Below are 19,307 nucleotides of genomic sequence, written 5' to 3'. Positions count from 1 at the left end.
GACAGAGATTTGGGAACCTGTTCAGTGGTAATAGGTGGTTTACTGTGCCAGTTTGTGGTAGCCCACATAGGAGAGGCAGGAGATGGCTGCTTAGTCTCACAAATGAAGTGTTGCACCCAAGTGTTGTGTTCCCATGGACCACTAATGAGAAGGAGCCCCTGGTCTCTGAGCCCTATCATCAGCATTCTGGCATTAGAAAAGATCGACCATGCTTTATTTGGCCCCATTATTCATCATAGGGTATACTGAACCCTTAGGAGGTTGAGCAAAACCATCTCTCCCAGTCAACAAGCGACATGGATGCACTGCCAGTGCTGATATGCTGTGGCCCTGGGGTACCCTGGGACAGATTGGCCCTTGTCTCTTTCATAACTGATGGCTTCCCAAGCTTGACATGAGAAAGAAACCTTCTTTCAGTTATTGGAGAGAATTGGGTCTCTTCTCTGGCAATGGTATTGGCCCTTGAAGTGAACAACAGATAAATCCTACGTTTTCCTGTTTTCTTTAAACATAAAAAGTTTTTCAAACTTTCAGAAATAATGGGGAGGTCAAGCATATAATAAATAGGGAGTACAGCTCTTCGCTCAGAGCAATAAAAAAGAAAAAAAGGGAAAAAACACTGAGAGCTAGTTCAGCCAACAATTTCCATGTTTAAAAAAAAAGTTCAAGTTGGAGCCATGTGGTCTCAATAAAGTAGTAAAATATATTTTTTTTACCCTATACTTCATATGCCCATAACCTTCCTTTTAAATCATCTCTAACCAGCCCCAAATCACTCTGACCGCAAATCATTTGGTGGCTTTGGTCTCCAGGCAATGGAATGTGCTGGAGTAGACGGGGAGTCGCTACCAAGTGTGCTCTGAGGGAGCCTCCACTCCCCTCGCTCAGGCACACAGACCCCAGCAAAGCCTTGAAAAGGTTCCGCACTGAGATAGCACATGACATCATAGCCCAATCATTCAGGAAAAAAACTGCAAGGCTGCAGAATAGCACAACATGCCACAAACCACAGTGGGCAGATAAAGTCGAAGAACAGCTTTTCTTATAAAAACATTCACAAATACCACAGGCAGCTGGCAGAGGCACGTTTAATTACATTTACAGAAAAACCACTGTATCCATTAGCCCCACCATCTTTGGGGCCAACCAACAAATGGGAAGGTCACTGAAGCCCGTCCTGGAAATGGAAAAGCCAGGAGAGCTCTAAGTTTATGTCATTACATTTTATAATATGTGTTACAATGAGAAATGACCCAACTGTAAAATCATTTCATAGGCTTTGAAAGGACGTCCAAGTGAACCCGACCTCAACCATAACCTATCTTTAAATGTATAGCTGAAGATTAGGTGCAGCCCAAGGTGTGAGAAATGAATTATTCAATCCATGATTAATTTAAGAGACACCGAGCTTGTTCTGGGCATAAACAAAGCTCATGCGACTGCCATCTGCCATCACATCAGAGGACCCAGTCTTGTCTTCTGCAAGTGCCATTGGAGCTTTTGTTTATTTATTATTATTTTTTTAAAGAAACTGCTCAAAGAGCTAAGTATACAGACTTTGAAGTGATGGTAAATGTATTGGATGTGCCTTTAGGCATCTCAGAGAAACAAAGTTCAACATACATTGGCAAAGTACGATTAAAGCTTGATGGAAAAAATTGTCCAAATAAAAATGTTATTTTAGAGAGTAAACATCATCTTACAATAATTGCTTAAGTGGGAGTTTTAAAGAAAACTCTGCAGAACCTTCCATGAGACAAGAGGGATGTGCCTAAAAAGTCTCCTGTAGTTTCTAATTTTAGCCCTAGCAAGCAATCATTGCTATTTCTAGTCTGTGATTTCATTTAAATGAAGGGAGACTTTCAATAGCAAAAAGAAAAGAAAAAAGACTCAGCAAAACCATACGACTCAGCAAAACCATACAACAAATAAACAACAAATGTAAACACTATAGTGATCAAAGTAGGTCTCTTTCCTAAAGGAACAATGAAAAATTATGTAATAGCTATAGACATTCATGTCTACTAGCTATGATCTTTTCAGAAACATGTTACGTTATAGCTTCCTAAGGTATCTGGCAACAATCTTTTCCATCAGACACCCAAAGATAACTTTCCATTTCAGTTGGGGGTGGGTAAGCTCAAATGCATGCTCATAACATCTTCATGTAACCTCTATAACAACCGTGGGGGGAAATGTAAGAGTCTTGGGTTACTGAAAAGAACCTGTTTGCCATTATATGGGCAATTATAAGCTGGAACTTGCTTTTTTAAAATTGCTGGGTTCAGCAGAGATTTCCCATGGATTTATCGGCAACAGAAATAAACAAGCATTCCATTGAGCTCCACTTGGAAGTGTGAAAAGGCCTGATAGAAAGTCTTCTTCATCATTTGGACAGGAATTCAACTTAACCTACTAGGATGTTAAATTACATTCCAATATCCTGATGATTTTCTTAATCATCAGAAAGCTGAAAACATGCGGGTCCTTGGAGGACAGCCCCCTTCGCAGAGGGCCTCCCCCGCTGCCCCTCTCCTCACATTCCATCACCCCTTTCCTTGTCAGTAGCCTACCTGCCGGTGAAGCAAAAAGTGACTTCAGCATCCTGGGGGTGTTCAGGTGCCAGGGTCTCTATGCTTGTAATGCAAATAGGTTAGAGGAACTCTCTCTGTACAAGTCATGCTGTTACTTCTGGATTAAATAATTTCAGGAACTCACCAAAATTGAATATTTATGAAAGTGTCAGCAATGCTTGCTATAAAAACTAATGGAGAATGTCAGTTTTTCAGTCTTTCCATGGTAGAGGAGTCATCAGGAATGCATTCTTCCCTATTGTATTCTGCCTGCCACTTGTTCCCTAAGAACCACAGCCAACTGAATGCTAACAACAGGGACCCCGTCCAAAGGGAGAGAAGGAGAACCGGGAAAGTAGCATTGAATTTTGTTAGACAAAGAACTGCAATCAAGTGAAACCCAAGAAAACAAACAAGCAAACAATTTTGAGGCAATTGAAGAGCAACAGGTGTGAAAACGCCCAGATTTCTCATGGGAAAAATCACCAAAACCTTGTGAGAAAGAAACAAAGCGTTTCCAGCTAGACCTCATTCAGCAACTGAGCAGCTCTTAGGCTGTCAGAAATTGATTGTTTTGTGAAAGTTTCCTTCTATTTCAACTGAGGATGGAGCCGATTACAAAGTAATTAGAAAAAATACAAACACATTGGGATCAAACCGCTGCAGGCAAGTTAAACACATAAAAGAGAAACTTCTCTGAAAGTATCAATTTTTTTTAATGAAAAAAAAAAAAGGCGAGGGGGGTAGGAAAGATTATTCAACCTCACGCCTTTCTCCCTTCCCCCACCCCAACTCTAACAACAGAAAAGTCCCGCGGAGCAGGACCCGCCCCCGCCAACCCCCAAAGAGGAGTCCGAAGAAGGGATTAGGAAAACCGTGATGGAACACGGTATTCTGAGTCCACTACAACTAAACACCCCAAACAGTACTCTTCGCATGAGTACTTGCATGCCACTGCCTGGAAACGCTGCAAAGCTTTATTTCCTGCATGTTTACATAGATTTAATGCTGCCACTTACCAGTTGGGCACAAAACACCGTCTGCCCCCACTCCCAAATAAGCTCCTCTTGGGGTCTTTCAGATCTCGCTTATTCCCAGCTTGCAGCTTCTGGGCTCTGAATGCGATCTAGTTTGCAGAATGCAACGGAGAAAATTAACGGGCAACCGCGCTGCCGAAAGGCCAGCCCCTGGCCGGCTGCGCTCGAGACGTGTCCTGGGCCCCGCCGGCTCCCGGGAAGCCTCCTGGCGGCGCAGCGGCCACGACTCAGGCTCGGTGAGAGGCCACCCGTCTGCAGCGCGCGAGTGCGCCGCGTCTCGCCGAGGGGCGCGTGTGCGCGGAGTGTGTCAGAGAGCCGGGCTGCTGGGGAGGGGGAGAGGGTGTGTCCTAGGGAGGAATGCTGCTAATGTCCAGAAATAACTCCCCTCACTCCATGCCCTTATCGCACTTAGGACGGCTTTTGCGTTGCCCAGGGGCGGGGAGATTGCAAGAAGGTAACAGGCAAGTTCCACCCGCGATTTCTAAAGCCACTCCCCATTCAGCCGTGGTTTGAGGCATTCCCTAAAGACCTCTGTTCGTTTCGGAAACGTTGCAGCTCTCAAGGGGGAAATCCAAGAGGCAGCTAGTAATGAATTTGTATTACTGATAAAAGAAAATCAACGTCCAGCTTGGGGTTCCTTCTATAGCCTTCCACGCAAGGTATCTTTCAGTTGTACTCTCCATCTCCGTTACCTCTTGTGAGTTAAATTGCTCCTCTGATGCTGCCTTACTGCAAAGTCATAAATTAATTACCCCATTACAAATAAAGCCCCTAGGAAAAGGAATGCCAAGAATAAATCTGGTCTTTGTTCTTTTTTATGTTGAACAAGTCTGCCATTAATCAAGTCTTTCCACCAATGTCTAGGGAACAGACCCAAGGTTGCAACTCATTGAGGGATGAACATGTGTACATCTGGTTGTCCTGCAGTCTTTCTCTGAGGCATTATGTCATAGTGACTCAGTTACCACACAGACGGATATTAGGGAGAAACAATAGGAGAAACAAAACCAACCATTTAATAAAGACCTATCTGTTGCCAACTCTAAACCCACTGGCAGACAGTGCTTAATTTTTACACAATTTTAAGGATTATTTCACTACTTCCATCCTCCAGTCCCAGAACTGCTTGTCATTGGCCAGTCTGAGAAAGAGACCACAAACTGTTTGATTTAGGGAAGAAACTCAAAAAGGACCCATGAAGCTATTAATTTTAATGGAGCCTATGAAATATCAAAGATGTGACAGATTTTTGAATTAGAAACCATATCAAAAAGTGTGTTCTGGAAATAGAACCATCTTGAGAGGTCGATAATAGAGAGAGTGCAAACATTATTTTTTAAGTGAAAATAAAATGTTAAAAGCATTCAATGTCTATATCTTTAGTTCATATTTATTATCCTGAGGAAGTGGTGAGTCATGAAATACTGAATTTTTTCTTCCTTATTAAATTTTCCCCTCTTTGGGAATCAATGTAAAGTTAATAAGGACGAGGTTACTTTTCAGACTGAAAATATTCTGGGGTTGGCAGGTTCAGTCTCTTCTTGTATGTCATTAGATCTTTTTATTTATTTTTTTTCCTCTACACTTCAGTTGTAAAATTTTATTAGGGTCATTGAATAACAAGAGCCGAATACTTCTGTTCATCTGAAAGGCATCACAGTGAAGCAGGGTGGCCCTGTTGGATGAGTTTTGCTAAGACACATTTCAGGTCCTTACCACCTTTCTCATCTCCAGCAAGGGGTGTTAGAAAGATCTTTCCTCTGTGAGTTAGGAAGGACATTTTATTAATTAAAATGCCCGGGTGAAAGTAGAAGGAAACATTTGGAAGGTTTCCATATATGATCACCATGAGCTCAGAAATCTGAGGCAGCCCCTCCAACTACTTTCGCTAAACCTGTGAATGTTTTAGAAGTCTGAAATTTCGTCGAAACACCCAACATATATAAATGTCTTAGACAGAGAGGACACTCCTTTTAGTGGTCCTGCTTGCTTGTGGGGACGAAACTGAAGGGTAGATGAAGTTTCTGCTGTTCTTCCACACAAGGAGGCTATCTTTTGGGTGGCAGCTATTAGTGGTGTCAAATGTTACGGAAAATTCTGCCTTTTGTTTCTGCGATGTGCCTGCCCATTTGCTTGTGCTCCAAATGAGAACTATCCGAATGTTACACGTTTTGTGGCGTTTTGGGGTCAGGAGAGGTAGTGGTGACGGTGATTTTTGATGGTGATCTGCCCCACCCAGGAAGGGATGGGGGGGCGGGGGAGCTTGTTGAAAATGCAGATTCCCCTGATCCCTACTCAGAACTACTGAATGACAATCTTTGGGAGCTGACATCAGCTGTTTTTTTTCTTTTGATAATTTAATGTTTTGAATAAGTAGTACATTTATATAAATTTATATAAAAGTCCATGCACCACAGTCTCCTTTCTACCACTCTTCCCCATATGCCCAGTCCATGCATCTCCCTCCAGGTAACCACTGATAATAGTTTTCTCCATAGACTTCCAGGTTTCTTTTGGCCTAAATACATTCTTACTCTTTTTCTTTATTTCTTAAAAATACTATAGGCAGGACCAGGCGCAGGGGCTCACATCTGTAATCCCAACACTTTGGGAGGCTGAGGCAGGCGGATCACCTGAGGTCAGGAGTTCGAGACCAGCCTGGCCAGCATGGTGAAACCCCGTCTCTACTAAAAATACAAAAATCAGTTGGGCATGGCAGCAGGCGCCTGTAATCTCAGCTACTGGGGAGGCTGAGGCAGGAGAATTGCTTGAATCCAAGAGGCAGAGGTTGCAGTGAGCCGAGATCACGTCATTGCACTCCAGCCTGGGCGACAAGAGTGAAACTCCGTCTCTCAAAAAAAAAAAAAAAAAAAAATTACTATAGGCAGAACAATAACTGGGCTTCTCCTTACTTCTTCACTTAAATATATATACACTTTATAGTCCTTTCCACATTGTATGTTCATTAATTCATTTGTTTGGAAACAAACACCTGTTGAAGACCTACTTCATGCCACAGACTATTGTGTATGTTGGTGACACAGGAGGGGACAAGCTGATAAAAGTTTCTGTCCCTTGGTATTTATATCTGGGGTAGGGGGCACATTAGGCAGAAAATAAACAAACTAAACAAGAGAATTCTGTGTTGAGTTAGGACATAATAAGAGCAGTTGAACACACTGAGCAAGAGAATGGGCATTGGGGATATCGGGGGAATTTTAATTTAGAACGGAGCGGCCGGGGGCGGCTTTCTTGAGACAGTAACGTGTGGGCAAAGACTTGATCATGGTAAAGGAGTAAGTGAGCATTGGGATTATTTGGAGAGTACGGTGATCCAGGCAGAAGAATCTAGTGCAAAGGTCTTAAGGAGGCACCATGCCTAGCACATTTGAGGAACAGCAAAGGGGACAATGTGGCTGAAACAGAGAAAGTGAGATGTAGAATGTCATATGAGGTCAGAGAGACAGGACAGCCAGATGGTGTAGGACCATGTAAACCAGAGTTAAGTATTTTAGGATTTACCCTCAGAGCAACAGACAGTCATTGGAGGGTCTTGAAAAGAAGACAGACATGATGAGACTTACATGCATATCAGTGCAGAGTAAACATGCTTATGTTTAATGCGGCATAGCATTCCCTTGGATAAATGCATCACAGTTTATTCAATCAGAATCCCACTGATAGACATTTGACTTGTTTCCAATCTTTTGCTATTAAACAATGTTACAAATGTCCACACATGACATTTTACACTTGTGCAAGTATATCTACAGTATTAATTCCCACAAGTGGGATTACTGGATTTTACATTTCAAATTTTGATAAATACAGCCAAGTTGCCTTTCAAAGGGCTGAACCAATTTACACTTCCACTAGCAATGTTAAATAGTACTTGTTTCCCCACGGCCTTGCCAGCAAAATGTGCAATCAAACTTCTGGGTGTTTGCCAATCTGATAGGTGAAAGGTGATGTCTCAAGATAGTTTTGACTTGCATTTCTCTGATTTTGAGTAGGTTGAGCAAGTTTTTTATACATTTAAGAGCCAATTCTATTTCCTCTGTTGCGGCCTTATTGTTTATATACTATTCCCATATTTTATTGGGTTCTTGGTCTTGTTCTTCAGAGTTCTTGAAACTCCATGTATGTTAAGGAGATTATCCCTTTGCGTTAGGAGCTTCAGACTGTTTTCTCATTTTGCCATTTGTCTTCTGACTTGGCTCATGGTATCTCATGACGTTCAAAAAAATTTCCAATTTTTATTTAATTGAATTTATCAATTTTTAAATGAGTCATAGAAAGGCCTATCTTATCCTATGTGCTCTTTGATTTTATTTTTGATATTTAGATATTTGGTCCATATATATCTATATATCTATATATGTATGTTGGAGATAGAGTCTCACTCTGTTACCCAGGCTGGAGTCCAATTGTATAATCTTGGCTCACTGCAACCACTGCCTCCCAGGTTCAAGTGATTCTCCTGCCTCAGCCTCCCAAGTATCTGGAACTACAGGTGCATGCCACCACGCCTGGCTAACTTTTGCATTTTTAGTAGAAATGGGTTTTTGCCATGTTGGCCAGGCTGGTCTCGAACTCCTGACCTCAGTTGATCCACCCGCTTCAGCCTTCCAAAGTGCTGGGATTACAGGCATGAGCCACCATGCCTGGCCAGTTCATTTCTATTTTATCCTGGTTTAGTGTATAAGGTATTAAGGGATGGATCTTACTTTATTATTAATGATCCAGTTGCCCCACTACCACTTTCAAAAAGAATAATTTTTTAAATGTTAGTTGTTAAAAAACACATAAAATGTACCATCTCAATCATTTTTTAAGTGTACAGTTCTGTAGTGTTAAGTGTGTTCATGTTGTTGTACAAAAGATCTCCAGAACTTTTCATCTTGCAAAATGGAAATGCTATACCATTGAACAACTTTCTATTTCTCCCTCCTCCAAGCCCCTGACAACCACTATTGTTTTCCATGCTTATATGAATTTGACTACTTTAAATACCTCATATAAATTAAATCATGCAGTATTTGTCTTTTTGTGACTGCTTTATTTCACTTGGCGTAATATCCTCAAAGGCTCATCCATGCTGTGGCATGTGGCAGGATTTTCTTCTTTTTAGGGCTGAATAATATTCCACTGTATGTCTATACCACACTATTTTTTTTTTTTTTTTTTTTGGAGGCAGGGTCTTACTCTGTTACCCAGGCTGGAATGCAGTGCCATAACTTTGGCTCACTGCAGCCTCAATCTCCAGGACTCCAGTGATCCTCCCACCTCAGCCTCCCAAGTAGCAGGGACTACAGGTGTGTGCCACCATACTCGGTTAATTTTTGTAGTTTTAGTTGAGGCAGGGGTCTTGCCAAGTTTCCCAGGCTGGTCTCTTATCTCCTGGGCTGAAGCAATCCACCTGCCTCTGCTTCCTACAGGGCTTGGATTACAGGGATGAGCCACGGTGCCTGGCCATCACTTTTTCTTTATCTGTTAGTCCGACAGTAGATGTTTGGGTTGCCCACACCTCTTTGCTATTGTGAATAATGCTGCTATGAACGTGGATGAGCAAATATCTCTTTGAGATCCTGCTTTCATTTATTTTGGCTATGTACCCAGAAGTGAGACTGATTTTGATAGTGGCTGCACCATTTTACATTTCCACCAATAGTGCTCATGAGTTCCAATTTCTCCACACCATTGCCTACACTTGTTAACTTTCTGTGTTCTTCATAGTAGCCATCTTAATGGGTGTTAGGTGATATCTCATTGTGATTTTGATTTTCTCTTCTCTAGTAATTAGTGATGTTTCGCATCTTTCCATATGCTTGTTGGCCAGGTAAATTTCGTCTTTGGAGGAATGTCTATTCAAGTCCTTTGCCCATTTAAAAATCAGGGTTTTTTGTTGTTGTTGTTGAGTTGTAGGAGTTCTCTCTCTCTTTCTCTCTCTATATACAGAAAATACCCTATTTACAATAGTAATAACAAAGATAAAATACCTATGAATAAACTTAATATATGTCCAAGACACATATGAAAAAAACTGTAAAACATTCCCAAAGGACACAAAATAAGATTTGAACAGATAGAAAGATCTACCGTTTTCTTGGCTAGAAAGACTTGATAACATAAATAAGTCAACTTTCTCTATGTTAATTAATTAAATTTCTCTCTCTCTCTCTCTCTCTCTCTATATATATATATATATATATTTCCCCCCCCCCGGATATTAACCCCTTATTGGATATGTGATTTGCAATTATTTTCTTCTGTAACATAGGCTGACCTTTCACTCTGTTGATTGTGTCCTTTGATATACAGAAGTTTTTAAGTTTGATATAGGCCCATTTGTCTATTTTTGCTTCTGTTGCCTGTGCTTTGCCTCACCACCACTACTTCATGATAATAATCTTTTACCCTGTTTTGAGATGCTATTATCATCATCTATTAAATTCCTGTGTATAGTTGAGTCTATGGACATTACATTTCTATTTCCTTGGTTGATTTTTTTAGTTTGGATGCTACCACCACACCAATTAATTATCAATGCTTTTAATATTTACTTAATATCTAATATCTAATCACTTCTATTATAAGTTTAATATCATTTCTCATTGTTCTTCTCTCAGTTTCCCAGTTTTCTTATTATTTTTCTATATAAACTTCAGAGTAAACAATAATAGAAACTCATATTTCTATTTGTATCATCAGAATTAAATTTAAATAATTAACATAGAGAAAGTTGACTGCTTTATGTTATCGAATCTTTCTAGCCAAGAAAAAGGTAGATCTTTCTATCTGTTCAAATCTTATTCTGTGTCCTTTGGGAATGTTTTACAGTTTTTTTCATATGTGTCTTGGACATGTATTAAGTTTATTCATAGGTATTTTATCTTTGTTATTACTATTGTAAATGGGGTATTTTCTCTCATTACATCTTCTAGCTGGATATAATCAGCTAATTACAATGTATTCATTGTGTGCCATTCTATCTTACTCATATTGTTTATAAATATTCCCCAATTTTCTTGTATTTCTAACTATATAATGTAATCTAAAAATAAAGATTAACCATCTGCTCTCCAATGTTTATACTTTCAGTTTCTTTTTCTGTTCAAATTTCATTATCTATTAGGCCTAGTGCAATGTTAAATAACAGTAGTAAGAGTGGGCATTCTTGTCTTATTTTTTATTTTAATGGAAATGGCTTCAGTGATTACCCATTGCCCAGTGATTCAGGGCATGATGTAGGCTTTGGGCTGAGAATGATCTATTTTATTATGCTAAGAAAATAATAATTTGTTCTTAGAAACCTTTTATTTGGGAGGGGGATGTGGTGGATCAAGTGTGATTATTGACTTTTGTCCAAATGCTCTTTTTGGTATCTTTGGAAATGGTCATATTTTTTTTCTCCGTAGAGCTATTAATTTAATGGAATATAATAAATTTCTTGGCCATGAATTATTCTTGCATTCCTACAACAAGCTCCATTTGGTCATGGTAATTATGTTTTAAATGTGCTAGTAAATGCTGTTTGCCGGTATTCATTTAGAATTTTCTGTATTGATATTGATAACTGAGATTTTGATAACAATTTTTTGTTTTATTGCATTGTGACAAAAAATATTATTTGTAATGTTTATATCTTTTGGAATTTATTGACTTTCTTTGTGGGCCTAACCTATGGTCGATTTTCATATATGTTTCCTGGCCACTTGAAAACATGATATTAGATAATATGGAGATATTTTCAGGACACAGTTTGTTTCAGAATAACATATCTTATTATGTTATTTATGTCTTTTCTGAACTTAAGATATGTTGACTTATTTATTATGGACTGAGTTTTCATTTCTGTTTATTTCTTCTTTCATCTTCTGTAATTCCTGCTTTACCCAGTGGCTACTGTGTTGTTTAATATATATTCATAATTGCTGTAGCCTCATTTTGAGTTTCACTATTTAGCATTACAAAGTGCTCCTTTTCTTACCATATTAATTTCTGGCCTGAATTCCACTTCACCTGAGAGTAAGATCACAACCTTGCTTTTTCAGTTCCCTTTCCCTGGTATGCCTTTCCTTATTCGTTCACACTTAGGCTTTCTGAACCACTTCGATCTGTGTGTGTCTGTCTTGTACAGGGCTTCCGTCTGTTAGGCAGTTCGCCGCCTCCATCCTCACCTACCCAGTCCCTGCATCTGCAATCGCTAAACCACAGAGATAGCTTTCTACCATTGCCCTTCAGAGCAAGTCCTGCGTCTTCAGGGAAATATTTTTTCCCTGGTGCTTTGTGAGATGCCAACACATGGTTTGCTTATGTGACCATTAAAGTGATTATTTCGTGAACCACGTGTTTGTATTTGTAACTCAGGCTTATAATTAAAGTATTATTTCAGGAATCCCTATTATTTCTATAATAGAGTAGCTTAAACAACTACTTCCAGATTCGGATTTAGTGGTGATACAAATAATACCTCGGGCAGCCTGACACGTGATCTCTTTGGATCCTTCCAGTAGTACTATGAGTTTGGCACAGCAGGTATCCCCATTAAACAGATGGTAGAGACTGAGGTAAGGTTTCCAAAAAAGTATATTTCCTCATGGTTTCTTACACAAGTAGATAGACAGTTTAGCTTTCAGGTGTACAATAGAAAGGCCTTGACGTAGATATTTTCTAAGGCTCAAAGGACAGAGTAATAAGTCCATCGATAGCGGGCTTAACTCTCCTATGACAACATTAATGCTATTGAAACACTGAGGGTTTACTTAGGGAGGCTATGGAATCTGCGTCTCTGGGGAAACTTGAAAAATAAAAAGGATCCTCATTTCTTTGGAACAGCTTGAGTGTGGTCTTGCCCCAAGGCACGGGTGACTGGATAACCTCCAGTGTCCCCTTCCTCTGGAATGCTTCAAAGAACATCTCAGGGGGTCTGGGTCATTCATTTTCTAACTTAGGCACCGGAAGTATGATCTGTCAGGAGATTGTTATCAACGATATTCAGATTTAAAAGCATAAAGTGGTTATGTAACAAGATGCTACCTAATGGAGAAATTTAAGAAAGGACCTGATTACAGCATAATAGTGCTACTTCTCTTTTGGGCTTAGGGACAGGGAGATTGCAATCAACTTCAAATTCCCTCACGCTAAAGAAAACATGCGCGTTTCCACATTTCTTCTGGACTGAAAGAAAAAAGGGGGAAATACATGGAAATATTTCACATCGAGACGCTTAAGGATAATGTTTTTCTCTAACCAGAAATCCCCAGGTTGTCCTGAAACTCAACATCTGAATCATGCCGACTGGTGAGAGACATTGTTTGAGCAAGACTGGAATTCTGAACATTCTTCAAGGCTTCATAAAAATCCCAAAATGATAGACCAGTGCTTATGTTGTGGTCATGCAAAGAAAAGCCCCCTTGTGATTCGGGATTGAGTTTGTTCTTTTTATATTTATAGTATCTACACTGAAGGAATGTAGAATTTGGCATGGGGAGGAGGATGGGGAAAGTGAGGAATGGAGACCAGATTTTGTCTGCCTGTGAGGGGCTGTGTATGTGTGTGTTTTGACCTAGAGCCTATGGAATAGGGGAGAGGGAGTATTTGATAGTTTTGTTCATTTGTTTTTAAAGCAGAACCTTCTTCAGGTCTCTGGTGCGAGGAGTGACTGGAAGAATTTTTTACTTTCCTTGTTAGCAGCACCATCTGTTTACAATGAAAGCTTGGCTTCCACTTTTTGGTGCAAATAAAAACCCTAGGGTGCCCATATAACTCAAACAGATGAAGCATGTGTTCACAGACCAGAAGAATCAGGTCTTTTGCGTGCAAAGGACTTTTACGGTAGATTTACACAGCATCGTATCCCTACATAAATTCAGAAGGAAGCTTCTGAGAAGCAAAGGTGGGCCATAGGCCACTGGAATTCACAGCTTGCTTATCTGCCACCTAACGAAGTGATGGACCCCTTGGGTCACACCTACCAAGAGAGAGGTTGGCAAATGGCAAAAGGTCCATTTAGTAAAATTCCTTTCACCACCTATGGGATTTATATACATTTGGGAGAGGGACTTATATACCAAAACAAGGAAATACAGAAATACAGGCATATGGTCTTTAAAAATTCCAGATAGAAAGGCATATTTCCATAAACAGCAAAGGTTAAAGTAAGCAAATGAGAAAAATTTTTAGGACTGACTATCAAGACTGGGGTGGTGGAAGGAGTAAGGAGCTGAAAATAGGAGTGGGGCGCCTTTTTTCTCACCCTGGTTTGTGTTGTGTAGCGGCCCAAGCAGAAGTTCCATAGATCCTCACTTGCGGGCTAGGGATTTTTACCCTCTCCCCAGAAATAAACTCTAGGTAAGGATTTGTAAGACAATGGCAACAGTGAATAGACTGTACATCTGGAAAAGTTTTGGTAGTGATGAGAGAAGTTTTACATAATATAATTTGCATGCCATAGATCAATCAAGTGTTCATTCATTGTTTATTGAGTCTTCCCTCAGCTAGGTTGTCTGGTGCAAGCCCAGGCTGAACTTTCAGAGGCTTATCAATGACTAGGGAAGAGAAAAATAACACAAAGCAAACTTATAGTTATTTGAGACAATTGGAAAATAATTAAATATGCATCTGCTAGTCTGGAATTGCAGTTTTCAAGTTGTGTGCATCAGATCAAATGGGTCTTGTCAAAATGTGGATTGCCAGGCCTCACTTGGATTCAGAGGGCCAGCACAGGCCCTCTGTATTTGAAACAAGTGTTCTCAGCTATTTGATGAAAATGAACTTCAAAGCCTACTTTGAGAATCACTAATTTAGAATGTTACTTTATTTTTTTGAAAGTGCGGAAAGTAACGTTTGTTACTTTTACTACTCATAGTTTTTGCATATACTGTGTCATTTAATTTTGAGGTAGAGACCCATGGTTTAGCCAGAAATTTAGTCAGGGTCTGCATCTAAAGTGTAGGATCTTCCCTTGACAAGCATGCTGCTGTCTTTTCCCAAAAGGACAGAAAGTCAGGGCGTGTGAGGCTGGCCACACGGACTAGGGTGCCATGTGTTTGTCCCCTGGCTTGTTCCTTAAGCCAGCCTCTGCATGGTGCCCAAAGTTATCTATCAAATGCAAATCTGACTGTGGCATAATATTATACTTTATTACCCTGTGATGTATTTTTTCACTGAGCACTATAATTTGGACATCTTTTTGGTTGAGTTCCCTGGTTTTTGCCCAATGGAAAAAAAAGTAATAATTATTATTATTTTTTGAGATGGAGTATCAGTCTGTCACCCAGGCTACAGTGCAGTGGTGCAATCTTGTCTCACTGCAACCTCTGCCTCCCAGGTTCAGGCGATTCTCCTGCCTCAGCCTCCTGAGAAGCTGCGATTACAGGTGCATGCCACCACGCCTGGGTAATTTTTGTATTTTTAGTAGTGACGGGGTTTCACCATGTTGGTCAGGCTGGTCTTGAACTCCTGACCTCGTGATCCACCTGCCTTGGCCTCCCAAAGTGCTGGGATTACAGGAGTGAGCCATTGTGCCCAGCCCGATAATTTTTTTTTGAAATACCATTAAAGCAAACACAAAATTAAGTATCATTAATCAAGCCCATTAATTACATTTTTAGCATGGGGCTGGGGTGGTTCATGCCTTGGAGTCAGCTGATTTTGCTCTGTTCCATGTCAGCAGGTTGTGCGTTTGCCCACTAGTCTTAAACATTTACATCGTGAGTCAGGAAAATGCATGGACCAATTTGCACAAATTCAACACTACTATTGGAAGAGCTTAAAGTGCAGACTTTACTGACCACTGGCTGGGAGAACTATATTTTTCATTGGGGATAACCATTCTAGTGACAGTTAAATCTGATGTTTCAGAAAACCTTCAGGAGACTAGGTTTGGGGTGGATCCACACTGATGAATTTCATCCTTTTAAGGAATTCACTAGCAATAAGAAGATACAGAAGTGTCAGTCCAACCCTCAAACATTGTGCATGTAAGATAACCTGGAACTCGTCATCAATACAGACTCCCGCATCACTGTCTTCCTCCAGCTGTTAAGGATCCATAGATCTGAGTTGGTTCTACTGAAAGATTTCCCACCATGGTATAAGAAACAATTGATCGCCAAACTTCTCTAACTACAGTTATCAGCCCAATCTGAGTCACAATTCTTTCCAGACCAGGCAACCAAAGAGCCCCCTAACTGGCTATCCCCACAACAGCAGTGACATCATCTTCATGTGCAGGTTGGATAGCTAGTTCCCTGTTTAAAACAGCTAAGTGGCTGCTCATTTCAGTTAGATTAAAAGCAAAAGTCACTTAAGTGCCAACCAAATGACCTGACTGCTGCTTCCTTCTCCAGCTCCTGCCAGCTCCCTTCCACATTCCAGCCCACTGGGTTTCATTCAGCTCCTGATCCATGTCAACCCCTTTCACACTTAGATGGCCTTTGCACCAGTTCCTATCCATCCTCCAAGTCACCAAGTTATCTGACTTCAGAAACTCTTCCTCCTGAGGCTCTGCTTTCCTACTGCTTATCAAAGATGTGTGTGTCTTTGTAAAAAGTGGATCTCCTGCTGAAAGGTGGCCTCCGTGAGCATGTTCCTATCCAAGCTCAGTGCCTGATACAGACCTGGCCCATCGTGGAGACTCAGAAAAGATGGAGCCATCAGGCCTCATCATGGCTCGGCATCCACATCCTTTAAAACTACACATCACATGTTAAACAGCCAGATCTGATGGGTTGAGCGTGATAGAAATTATCACTGCCTTCTAGAAGCCTGAAAGTGAATCTAAGAGAAAGGATCCATGTGGAAGAAAAAATGTACTGTACTGGGATTTATATGGACCTAACTGATGATGCCAGTGAGGAGCTGAGAAGGAGGGAAGCTTGCGAATAAGTAAATACATATTTGATAGCAGTCAGTATTTTTCTTGGAAGGACTCATTTTTGTGGCTGGACAGCGGTGACAGGTGGCATTTCTGATCCCTGATGTCATCTAAGAGCTTCAGACTGTGATGGAATAAGTACAGCCTCCATGCTATGCACAGCCACCTTACTTGAAAGTGATTTCTGCATTTCCTCCTAATACTTGATTATAACTGATCTTTCAAAGCCCTTTCTTTTTGTACAATGGAAGGGGTTAAATAGAGACTAAGATGGGTGTGTAACAAAAATTTTTTAGATGCCTTGATGCATTATTCTGGTGGTTTACCTGTAAGAGTATGGCCCTTACAACCCTAGAAAGTCAGCAGCTGGAGATGATCGTGCCCAAAGCTTCTCTACCCAGATCCTCCCCAAAGTTGAGATGAATTGGCACAGAGAAGATTTACATGAGAGAGTCTGTGCTATCTCCAGGAACATAGCATGGAGTCTGAATATATAATAAAACCACAGAAATCTGTAAGTCTTTGTAAATGCCAAATTATATGATTATTACATATAACTACATTGTTATTTCATTCACTTATCTCAGTTGTCATCTGAGGCAGATATGAGCTCCTTTCTAAAGAAAAGGAAACTGAGGCTTAGAGTATAAGCGACTTGATTGAGATCATCCAGTTAATAAACTAATCAGAGGTGCTAGGACTGGAAGCTACCTCTCATTTTGTAGCGGCCTCTTATTCCACTTCTCTGTTCTCATTGGTGTTACTTTATTTTCTTTCCTAAGAAAAATACAGAACTCTACTGATGATTTCTTTGCAAAGCAATAGCAGGGACTTTAAAATCCTATTTAAACATCTCTCTTTCTCTCTCCAAAACTCAACTGCTTACAGTATTTATTTCTCAAGGTGAAAGAAAATCAGGTTCTGGGGTAGCTGGTGGAGGGAGCTTCGTAACTACACTTCCTAATGGTTCATTTTCTTTCCTCTTACAGTTTTCAGTAATAATCATCATAATATTTGTCATTTATTGAGAACATTTGTTATTGAGATGTCAGACTTTAGGTATAGCATTTAAGTCTCATAGTAAGCCTTGTATGGTTGGTTTTCTAAGTCTCCTCGTTTTATAGTATCGGACACTGAAGCTCGAAGGAGTTGGGCAATTTACTGAAATGGACATGAAAAGTAAGTGAGGCCAGGATTCAGACCCAGGGAGTCTGACTCTGCCTGTAGTCTTTACTCTTCATCCCCTCATTATACTCTCTTTAATTCTAATGATTGCATAAGGCTGCAGATAATCCTCCTACCGCTTGACTGGCCACAGTCTTGTTCTGGTGACCCAGGAGCTGCAAAGGCTATGAATCTGCAAGCATGGAAACCCATCTCCAGACCTCATCTCCCACAATGGACTACTTGCTTATAAGAAATCAGCTTATCAGGACCAGGCAGGTTCTAGGATTATGGAAGGAAAAGAAGACAATGTTTTTCTTGGTGTCTATATCATTTAGTTTAGCCTTAGCTGCACATAGCACCTACCCTACTCCATTCCACAACTAAAAACAAAACAAAACACCAAAATGAGAGACTTACGAATTAAACTAGGCAAACATTTATTTCTCTATCATACAAAATAAATGCGGAATTGGGTTCTTTGGGCCTGTTATGGCAACCTCATGGTTGTCAAATTCTTTCTCTTTTGCTTTTTAGTATGTTGCCTCCTTTCTAAAATGGATGCTTGAGTGCCAGCCATGATGTCCCGATTCCAGCAAGAAAGAAGAAGCAGGAAGCAAGTGCATGTGTCAATTAACTGTCTTTTAAGCTGCTCACAGCACTTATGCTCGCATCTCCATGGTGGCCTGGACCCATAAAACGGACATACATAGCAGTAAGAGAGTCATGCCTGGTCAAGACTTAGGGGCTCTATTACTTGAGGTATGAGGGGAAAGCTGGCCTTGGGGTAAGCAACAGCAATCCTGCCAGTCTCCATTCTGGAATCTCTTATGACATCATGGTAGTCATTCCCCAAACTTTAGGGTCTTAGGAATTGCCTGGGAAGCTTGTTAAAAATTCAGATTCCTGGAGCTACTGTTAGAGATTCCTATTTAGCAGACTTGGGATGGGGCCTGGGAATCCTCATTTTTCTCAAGCACCCTACCTGCTCATTTCATTGATTTTGATGCAAATGGTTAGGGATTCGCCTCCCACTTGAGAAATACCATATGGGATTCCAATCAGAAACCAGGAGTAGAGAGGCCAAGGTATGAGAAAACCTGGTGAACTCAGGTAAGAAAATAAATTCCATCTGTTTCTCCCCTAGCGAAATTATATACATGATCTGGCCTGCTTCTGTAGTATCCACAGTGGAGTTCACTGACTGAAAGAAGTGCAACTAAATTCTCCTTTGTCACTAAAGAGGATGAAGTCAACAAAATAGTCTTTTAATTTGATGAACTACTCTACTCTAATTTTTTTTATATGTTTAGAATATAGGATCCCTTCTTTAAAATTTTTCAAATGTAGATCTTCTTATCCTTAAGACCCAAAATGAGAAAAGGTTTAAGCGTCTCCAAAGATGCATGCAGCCATTCAAATTCCTTCTGTGTGTGATTCAAAATAAAACAAGTTAGAGTTAAAGAGAAGATAGCATGGGGAGTATTCAAAATGAAGGCAGGATAGCTCTGATGACAGATTTTTTGTCACAAAATTAAAGCTGACTCCTTGAATACAACCCAGTTTAAACTCAAGGCCAAAAGAAGTACGTAAAACATAGGCAAAAAATGCCATAGCAATCATCAAAACCCAAGGATGGCTTAAAAAAGGAAA

The 19,307-nt window shown here is 40.3% G+C and overlaps 1 protein-coding gene across 12 annotated transcripts in view; it reads right to left on the bottom strand.

The window, feature by feature from the left end:
• Window positions 1-19,307, bottom strand: part of PALLD (palladin, cytoskeletal associated protein) — a 434,582-nt gene that overhangs the window by 297,271 nt on the left and 118,004 nt on the right. For 4 of the 12 annotated variants that reach the window (XM_078002426.1, XM_015139487.3, XM_078002427.1 and 1 more), the window contains exon 1: window positions 3,593-4,042. The exons of the other annotated variants lie outside the window; for them this stretch is intronic. The gene's annotated coding sequence lies outside the window, so the exon portion shown is untranslated. Of the gene's footprint in view, window positions 1-3,592; window positions 4,043-19,307 lie in introns of those variants that run through there. 12 annotated transcript variants of the gene reach the window in all.

This window comes from Macaca mulatta, chromosome 5 (assembly GCF_049350105.2).
Source record: "Macaca mulatta isolate MMU2019108-1 chromosome 5, T2T-MMU8v2.0, whole genome shotgun sequence".
Lineage (NCBI taxonomy): Eukaryota > Metazoa > Chordata > Mammalia > Primates > Cercopithecidae > Macaca > Macaca mulatta.
The sequence above is the reverse complement of the archived record's forward strand: the minus strand, read 5'-3'. Positions and strand labels throughout refer to the sequence as shown.